Source organism: Emys orbicularis, chromosome 3 (genome assembly GCF_028017835.1).
Source record: "Emys orbicularis isolate rEmyOrb1 chromosome 3, rEmyOrb1.hap1, whole genome shotgun sequence".
NCBI lineage: Eukaryota > Metazoa > Chordata > Testudines > Emydidae > Emys > Emys orbicularis.
In genome coordinates, this window is record NC_088685.1 from 113,177,024 (window position 1) to 113,185,712 (window position 8,689).

The window sequence follows — 8,689 nt, forward strand, 5'->3', positions numbered from 1 at the left end:
GTTTCACACATACAGAATGGGAAGAGACTGTCTAGGAAGGAGTACGGCAGAAAGGGTTCTAGGGGTTATAGTGGACCACAAGCTAAATATGAGTCAACAGTGTGATGCTGTTGCAAAAAAAGCAAACATGATTCTGGGATGTATTAACAGGTGTGTTGTGAGCAAGACACAAGAAGTCATTCTTCCGCTCTACTCTGCTCTGGTTAGGCCTCAGCTGGAGTATTGTGTCCAGTTCTGGGCACCGCATTTCAAAAAAGATGTGGAGAAATTGGAAAGGGTCCAGAGAAGAGCAACAAGAATGATTAAAGGTCTTGAGAACATGACCTATGAAGGAAGGCTGAAAGAATTGGGTTTGTTTAGTTTGGAAAAGAGAAGACTGAGAGGGGACATGATAGCAGTTTTCAGATATTTAAAAGGGTGTCATAAGGAGGAGGGAGAAAACTTGTTCACCTTAGCCTCTAAGGATAGAGCAAGAAGCAATGGGTTTAAACTGCAGCAAGGGAGGTCTAGGTTGGACATTAGGAAAAAGTTCCTAACTGTCAGGGTGGTTAAACACTGGAATAAATTGCCTAGGGAGGTTGTGGAATCTCCATCTCTGGAGATATTTAAGAGTAGGTTAGATAAATGTCTATCAGGGATGGTCTAGACAGTATTTGGTCCTGCCATGCGGGCAGGGGACTGGACTCGATGACCTCTCGAGGTCCCTTCCAGTCCTAGAATCTATGAATCTATGGGGAAAGATTGAAAAAATTGGATTTGTTTAGTCTTGGAGAAGAAAAAACCGAGTGGGGACATGATAACAGTCTTCAGGTATGTAAAAGGTTGTTATAAAGAGGCAGGTGATAAACTGTTCTCCTTAACCACCAAGAACAGGCCAAGAAGAAATGGATTTAAGTTGTGGCAAGGGAGATTTAGGTTAGACAGAAGGAAAAACTTCCTAACTGTAAGGGTAGTTAAGCACTGGAACAAATTATCACGGGGGGCTGTGGAATCTCCATCACTGGAGGTTTTTAAGAATAGGTTAGACAAACACCTGTCAGGGATGGTCTAGATAATATGTAATCCTGCATCAGTGCAGGAGACTTGACTTGATAACTTAACTAGGTCCCTTCCAGTCTTACATTTCTATGAAGAGTAGTATGCCTGTCTAAATGAATAGGTAATGTTGGAAAAGACCACCTGAAAATTTTCAGTAAGAATTTTTGATTTACTGTAAGTTCTCTAATCCAACTTCTATTAAAATCAATGGGAGTCTTCACTTCATTGGGAGCTGGGATAGGCTCTTTGTGGGGGACTTGGCAATAGTGCATGATCGTAAAAAACTCTGACTTCAGTAGGAGTTCAAGGCATGGAACAATAGCAAGATGTGACTGCCTTTTCATTAAACTGACTGATATGCAGATATATTAGTGAAAATCTCATCATATATATATTACACTTTACTTAATGTAATGTTACACAGGACACACACAAAGTAGATTTAGTCTTATCCTCACTTTTCAAAATTATAAATAAACATTGAAAACAAGTTTCATTCACTTAAATATTTTACGGTTCTGTAATTTGTATTTGTTTTTCCTATAAAACCAGCAGTTCTGACTAATGCTCCACATTTATTTCAACGCTGTCCCACATCTTCAAAACAATTCTTTGGGACCTGTGATCCACAAACATTTTCTAAAAATATAAACTAGGGCTGTCAAGCAATTAAAAAAATTAATCGTGATTAACTACACTGTTAAACAATAATAGAATACCATTTATTTAAATATTTTGATGTTTTCTACATTTTCAAATATACTGATTTCAGTTACAACACAGAATACAAAGTGTACAGTGCTTATTTTAAATTTATTTTGGATTACAAATATTTGTGCTGTAAAAAATACAAAAGTAGTAGTATTTTTCAATTCACCCAATACAAGTACTGTAATGTAACCTCTTTATCATGAAAGTTGAACTCACAAATGTAGAATTATGTACAAAAAGTAACCGCATTCAAAAATAAAACCATGTAAAACTTTAGAGCCTACAAGTCCACTCAGTCCTACCTCTTGTTCGGCCAGTCGCTCAGACAAACAAGTTTGTTAACATTTGCAGGAGATAATGCTACCAGTTCTTGTTTACAATGTTACCTGAAAGTGAGAACCGACGTTTGCATGGAACTGTTGTAGCCGGCGTTGCAAGACGTTGCAAGACATTTACGTGCCAGATGCACTAAAGATTCATATGTCCCTTCATCTTCAACCACCATTCCAGAGGACGTGTCCATGCTGATGATGGGTTCTGCTCGATAACGATCCAAAGCAGTGCAGACCGATGCATGTTCACTTTCATCATTTGAGTCAGATGCCACCAGCAGAAGGTTGATTTTCTTTTTTTGATGGTTTAGGTGCTGTAGTTTCCACATTGGAGTGTTGCTCTTTTAAGACTTCTGAAAGCATGCTCCACACCTCGTCTCCCTCAGATTCTTGAAGGCACTTCAGATTCTTAAACCTTGGGTTGAGTGCTGTAGCTATCTTTAGAAATCTCACATTGCTACCTTCTTCGCATTGTCAAATCTGCAGTGAAAGTGTTCTTAAAACGAACAACATGTGTTGGGTCATCATCCGAGACTGCTATAACATGAAATACATGGCAGAATGCAGGTAAAACAGAGCAGGAGACATACTATTCTCCTCCAAGGCGTTCAGTCAAAATTTAATCAACACATTTTTTTAAACTAGCATCATCAGCATGGAAGCATCTCTTCTGGAATGGTGGCCGAAGCATGAAGGTGCATACGAATGTTCAGCATATCTGGCATGTAAATACCTTACTATGTCGGCTCCAAAAGTGCCATGCAAATGCCTGTTCTCACTTTCAGGTTTCATTGTAAGTAAAAAGCCAGCAGCAATATCTTCCATAAATGTAAACAAACTTGTTTCTCTTAGCGACTGGCCGAACAAGAAGTAGGACTGAGTGGACTTGTGGGCTCTAAAGTTTTACATTGTTTTGTTTTTGAGTTCAGTTATATAACAACAAAAATCTACATTTGTACGTTGCACTTTTGCAATAAAGATATTGCACTACAGTACTTGTATGAGGTGAATTGAAAAATACTGGTTTTTATCATTTTTACAGTTCAAATATTTGTAATAAAAATAATAATATGATATGATTATGTGATATGTGATTAACTGAGAGCCCTAATATAAAGAGATATCAGTAGTATCCTTTTAAAATCACGGGCATGTGAATTGGACTCTCCCATTGTACATGGTCTCAGAATCAAATTTAATCATCATTCTAAGATCCCACATACCTTTCATTATAAAGCCAATAATTTCCCCATGCTTCCTAATAGGCAACTGCTCTTGTTACATTCATCCAGCTGAAGGGTGTGTGATAGCAGCCTCTTCTGAGTAATGCTTTGACACTCCACAAAATGGCCAGCATTATGTACTCAGAAAAATAGAAGCTGTCATCCTCTTTAACATAAATCCAAGAACACCTGAGCTCCAAATTGAGGAAACAATGACTGGATTTCAAATTAGACACACAACTGCATGCACACTTTTGCACACGTAGTTTAGGCAAGCAAATGACCAATGTGTATATAAAAAAGAGGTATCTGCATGTGCACATGGCTAGTTAAATAAGACAACATGCAAATATATATACACACTATTCTACATGCAGGGTTAGAAAATCTGGCACCCTTCCCCCAACTCCAACAATGAAGGTTATTTCCAAGGCTCCTGTTCAGCAACCTCATCTTCTGTCTGCCCATGGACTCTTCCCCATACATTAAAATAAAGAAAGTAAAATCAACAAGAGTGTGACAAACATTTTTAGGCTAATATAGTATATGTAAGATTATGTATATATTTGGAATCTAGTGTTCTGTTAACTTGACATTAAATATGCTTCTTCAATGTAAATGGACACTGTCAACTTAAATTTAACCCACAATTTACATTTCATACAAACAAGATTGTATAAAGCCTATACACATCAACCAACAGAAATGATTTTTCATCATTACAAGGAGTCTAATGAAATGTTAAAAAAAAATAAAAAAAAAATATGGAGATATACCTATCTCATAGAACTGGAAGTGACCCTGAAAGGTCATCGAGTCCAGCCCCCTGCCTTCACTAGCAGGACCAAGTACTGATTTTGCCCCAGATCCCTAAGTGGCCCCCTCAAGGATTGAACACACAACCCTGGGTTTAGCAGGCCAATGCTCAAACCACATTCCAAACATTGCACCACTAAGAATATAAAAGTGAAACTGTCTGATTATTAGTATCAATACTGAGAAAAGTGCAAGCTTTAAGAATAGAAAAAACGAAGACAAGCTAATTGGATTTTTAGAATTCTTGCACTTAATGTGAACAACAAAGGCCAGTATCCTTCAATCAAATCTATGGAGTTCTCCCTGCATAAAGCAGCTGAATTCAGGTCATAATGACAAACAGTTAAAGAAATCTGTTTGCATCATAATTAAAGGGACACTTAAAATCATATATGAAACAATCATGTCCACAATATGAGGCCCCAATCCTGCAAAGAAAAGTATGTGGCTAAGTCTTTGACAGATTGGGAATTTATGTAACCTATACAGAGTTAAAGGATTTCTAATATACCTTCTGGATTTGCAATGATTTTTAAAACTGTGCTATATCACATTTCTTATTGTATTGGGCATGTGGTTTTTTGGATTTTTTTTTTTTTGGAGGGCGGGGGCACCTTATATCATTCCTTACAGGAGCTCAAATTTCCTAGACCAGTGGTTCTGAAACTATGGCCATGGACACCTGGGGGTCCACAGACTATGTCTACGAATTCTAAAGGGGTCTGCTGCATCTCCATTTGAAAACGTGTAGGGAAAGCCACTGTCCTACACTATGTAGTTACATTATTATTGCATGCTCCAATGTCACACATTCTAACATCTCATTTTTCCAATTTTTCCTGTAGCTGCTGGGGAGCTAGTTGAAACATCAAAAGAATATGAAAGCAGAAGTTAACAGTATCTTTTGAATAATAAACATTTCTCCTCAGTGGACTACTCCAAATAAAGCTATTAATGTGAAAGGAAATGTATGATATTTTGATACCTCCCAAATACTGCATTTTAGAAGCTGATGAAATTTGGGCAACACCAAGGTTACTGACATCATAACTGCAATCACCAGTATTCCATCTTTATTTTTCCTTATTACACACTTACGGCATGAATACAGAGCAAACAGAGTTAATATTTATAAAGTAATGTACATGTGCACACCCATTTGCAAACCTAAACAAAGCACACTCATTGCCCTGAAAGAACTTCTGAAAACCCAGTTGTTCTTTGAAGCATTCCAGCTGTGAAGCTCACAGCCCCCACTCTCCTGTATAACGTTACACAGCGGAACCCTATTTATCCTATCTAATTGGGACTGGGGCCACATCGGATAAACAAAAATTCAGATAAACAGAAGAATGGGTGGGGGATTTCGGGGCTGCCAGCTTGAGCCCCGCCACCCGCGACTGACAGCGTCAATCTCCCTTACTCTATTCCTGGGTGTACGCCAAGGGTGGGTTGGTTAATCCGGAGAGCCAGATAACGGGTAAATGGGATTCTACTGTATTGCAATGTTCCCATTCAATGGGCCCTTTAGGGCACGGACACTTATGTTCAATGGTTTGCTCGCCCTTTTCTAAAGCACCGTGTATTCTTGCATTGCTGCAGAAACAAGGGGCCTCGTCCCGAAGAGCTGTCAGGCTAACTCGGACAAACACAGCACAACTAAGCGAGGCTGCAATGTATCCAAAGGGGGAAATTATCACCGCTTTGCTGGATCAGAAGTACTCGCTTCTTCCCAGAGACACTGATTTATTTGGGCGCCCGGCTCAGCCCCACTTCGGGCCTGGCCTCGCCGAACCACCTGAACGTCCCCTTATCAAGGGGGGGGGGCAGCAGGGGGAGGCGAAGAGACTTTGCCATTTCACAGCACAGAGCCGGGCACTTTGACTGCAAAGCGGGGACGGGCAGAGGGGGCGAAAGGGGAGCCAGGCGCAGGGGCTGCTGCACCGTGACACAGGGGCGCCCTACGGGGACGGGACCCACAGCCTGGCAGGCCCCCCGCCCACACTGAACCTACCTAGGGGATAAGTCAGCTCCCGCGCCGGCTCCTTCCAGCCTCCGGCGGGGGGGAAGGGGCAGGCAGCTTCCGGGCAGTTGCGCTCGTACGAGAACCCGCAGCGCTGCGGGGGGCTGACGGGCGGCCGCAGTCAACAACGGCCTTCCAGCCGCGCGCGCTCCCGACAGCACCAGAGCGCGCCCGTCCGGTGTTGGAAGGAGCCTCCTGGCTAGCGGCGGCTGCGCCGGCGGAAAGGAGCGTGCGGGCCCGGAGCTAGCGCATGCGCAATGGCCATTCCCAAAGCAGGGGAGAGAGGTGGGCGGGGCCGCTACGCCTCATGTGGGTTCCTCGCAGCCGCACAGTGGAGGGCGGACAGTGGCCAGGGAAGAGACGCACAAGGGGCTGGCCGGGCTGATCCGGGACAGCCGGACCCAGGGTGCTCGTGGGATGAGAAGTAGCAACAGCCGTGAAACGCCCCGCAGCAACCCCCCCCCCCGCGTCCCCACAGGGGTAGGGTGGAAACGTGTGACACGCAGGACTGCCCTTGGGGGAAATGGTGCCCCGGACCCCTTGGGTACCCCCTATTGCCCCTACCCCCTGTGGGTGCCCTGGGCTCCCCACCTCTCCTTTCCTCCCAACTCCTACACTGTGCCCCTTTGCCCCAACTCCTGTGCCCCGCACCTGCGCTCAAGTGGGGCAGCTGACCTAGATGCATGGAGCAACTGGCATTGCTGCTTTTTCTCCGTGCACCCCAAGGGGGCTGTGAGGGGGGAGCGAGGAGCAGCACCAGGGCTCCTAGCATCCTTGTCACTTTCCCCACCTGGGCTGCGTAAGGGGAGGGCAGGAGAGCAGCAACTCCTGATGCTCGCCTTACACAGCACAGCCCAGGTGGGGAAAGTGACCTGGATACATGGAGCACTTGGTGTCATAGGTGCCGACTCTGTGGGTGCTCTGGGGCTGGAGCACCCACGGGGAAAAATTAGTGGGCACTCTGCACCCACAGTCAGCCAAGCTCCCCCGCCCCCTCCAGCGCCGCATCCCTGCTCCTCCGCCTACCTCCAAGCGTTTCCTGCCCGGCTGCCGCCAAACAGCTGTTTGCACACTCTGGGAGGGGAAGGAGCGGGAACCTGGCATTCTTGGGGGAGGAGGCAGGGCCAGGGCAGGGACTTTGGGGAAGGGGTTGGAATGGGGGCAGGGAAGAAGGGGGCAGGGGTGGGGCCTCATGGAAGGGGTGGAGTGGGGGCAGGGCCAGGGCATGGTGGGGTCGAACACCCATGGAAAAGCAGGGAAGTTAGCGCCTATGCTTGGTGTTGTTCCTCACTCCCCCCTCACAACCCCCCTAGGGGGGCACAGAGGACCATGGGGGGGGGGTGAAAAGCACTCCCCCCACCATGTTTGTCCACTGGGAAAAAGCAGGGAGAAATCTGGCTGCACCCCACACACACAGTGCTCCCTTGCCAGCCAGGAGCAGTTTCTGACAGCGCGCACCTCTGCACTGCCGCACAGTGCCCCCTTGACTGACATGCGCAGTGCAGTCCTCCCCCTTCTCAGAGAGGAGAGAGGGCAACACACATCACAAACTCCCCCTCCATGTCCCACTCCAGCTGCGGCAGAGAAGGAAAACTGGGGCACCTGCAGAGGGAACTGATGAATCCCTTAAGTGTTAAATAGTGCCCAGCAACTATGGTTATGGGTGCACTAAACTTAGAATGACCTGATGTTCGGATATTATTGTGACTGTCAGGGTATTAGGGACTTTGTTTTATATATGTGACTTCCCTCCCTCCTCCCCTGGAAAAAAATCCTGATTTTCCACACTTGCTATCTGGTCACCTTAACTAAAGTGTATTTACACTTTTATTAGAGAGACTGGATAGTGACATTTTTAGGATCCTTCAGCTTATCATAGGTTTTCCCACAGTAGGATTTTTTTTTGGGGGGGGGGGGGGGGAGGGGAAAGAACAGTTCAAAGCAAATCACTTGTCTCTTTTTATGATTAGACTGATTCACCCAAATCAGTAATGGGTTGGTTCTGAACCTGCAGAATTTGGATGGTGCATACCTGAACAGCCTCTTTATTATGTTTCATGAATAGGGTTATAGAATTGGCAGATTCATACAAGATAAGAAAGTCATACAAAGGTACCAGAAATGTCATGGCTGCATGTTCCCCCACTCCCCAAATCATAAGTAAGTCAGAGATGACAACAGTTGAGTAAATGCTGCAAAAAAGTATCTGTGAACATTCATTAGAATAAATTCACACATTTGTTACTATTTGTGACCTCTCTTATTTGCTTTCCCTAAACATTTGTATGTGCAAGCTTTTTGTTAACAAGATTATAGAAAGAAATTTTCAGGCATACTCATGAAAATATGTATTTGCATGAACATTCACACCAGAAGTGTTTGCATCAACTTCTTGAAAGCTCTTCTGGGACTAGAAATCATCCAGTCAGAGAGCTGAGACTAAGAAATAGTAAATTATTAATAGCAAATTCTCAAATCAGTAGTAATGGTGGACAATGTCAGGCAATCCATGAGCTAAAGTATGTTTGCAAAAACACATTGAATAA

General features: G+C 44.3%; 1 protein-coding gene across 1 annotated transcript in view; it reads right to left on the reverse strand.

Annotated features, from left to right (window-relative positions):
- SHPRH (SNF2 histone linker PHD RING helicase) overlaps positions 1-6,293 on the reverse strand; it is a 138,714-nt gene extending 132,421 nt beyond the window's left edge. The window contains exon 1 of the mRNA XM_065400525.1: positions 6,135-6,293. The gene's annotated coding sequence lies outside the window, so the exon portion shown is untranslated. The remainder of the gene's footprint in view (positions 1-6,134) is intronic.
- Positions 6,294-8,689: the final 2,396 nt, after the last annotated feature.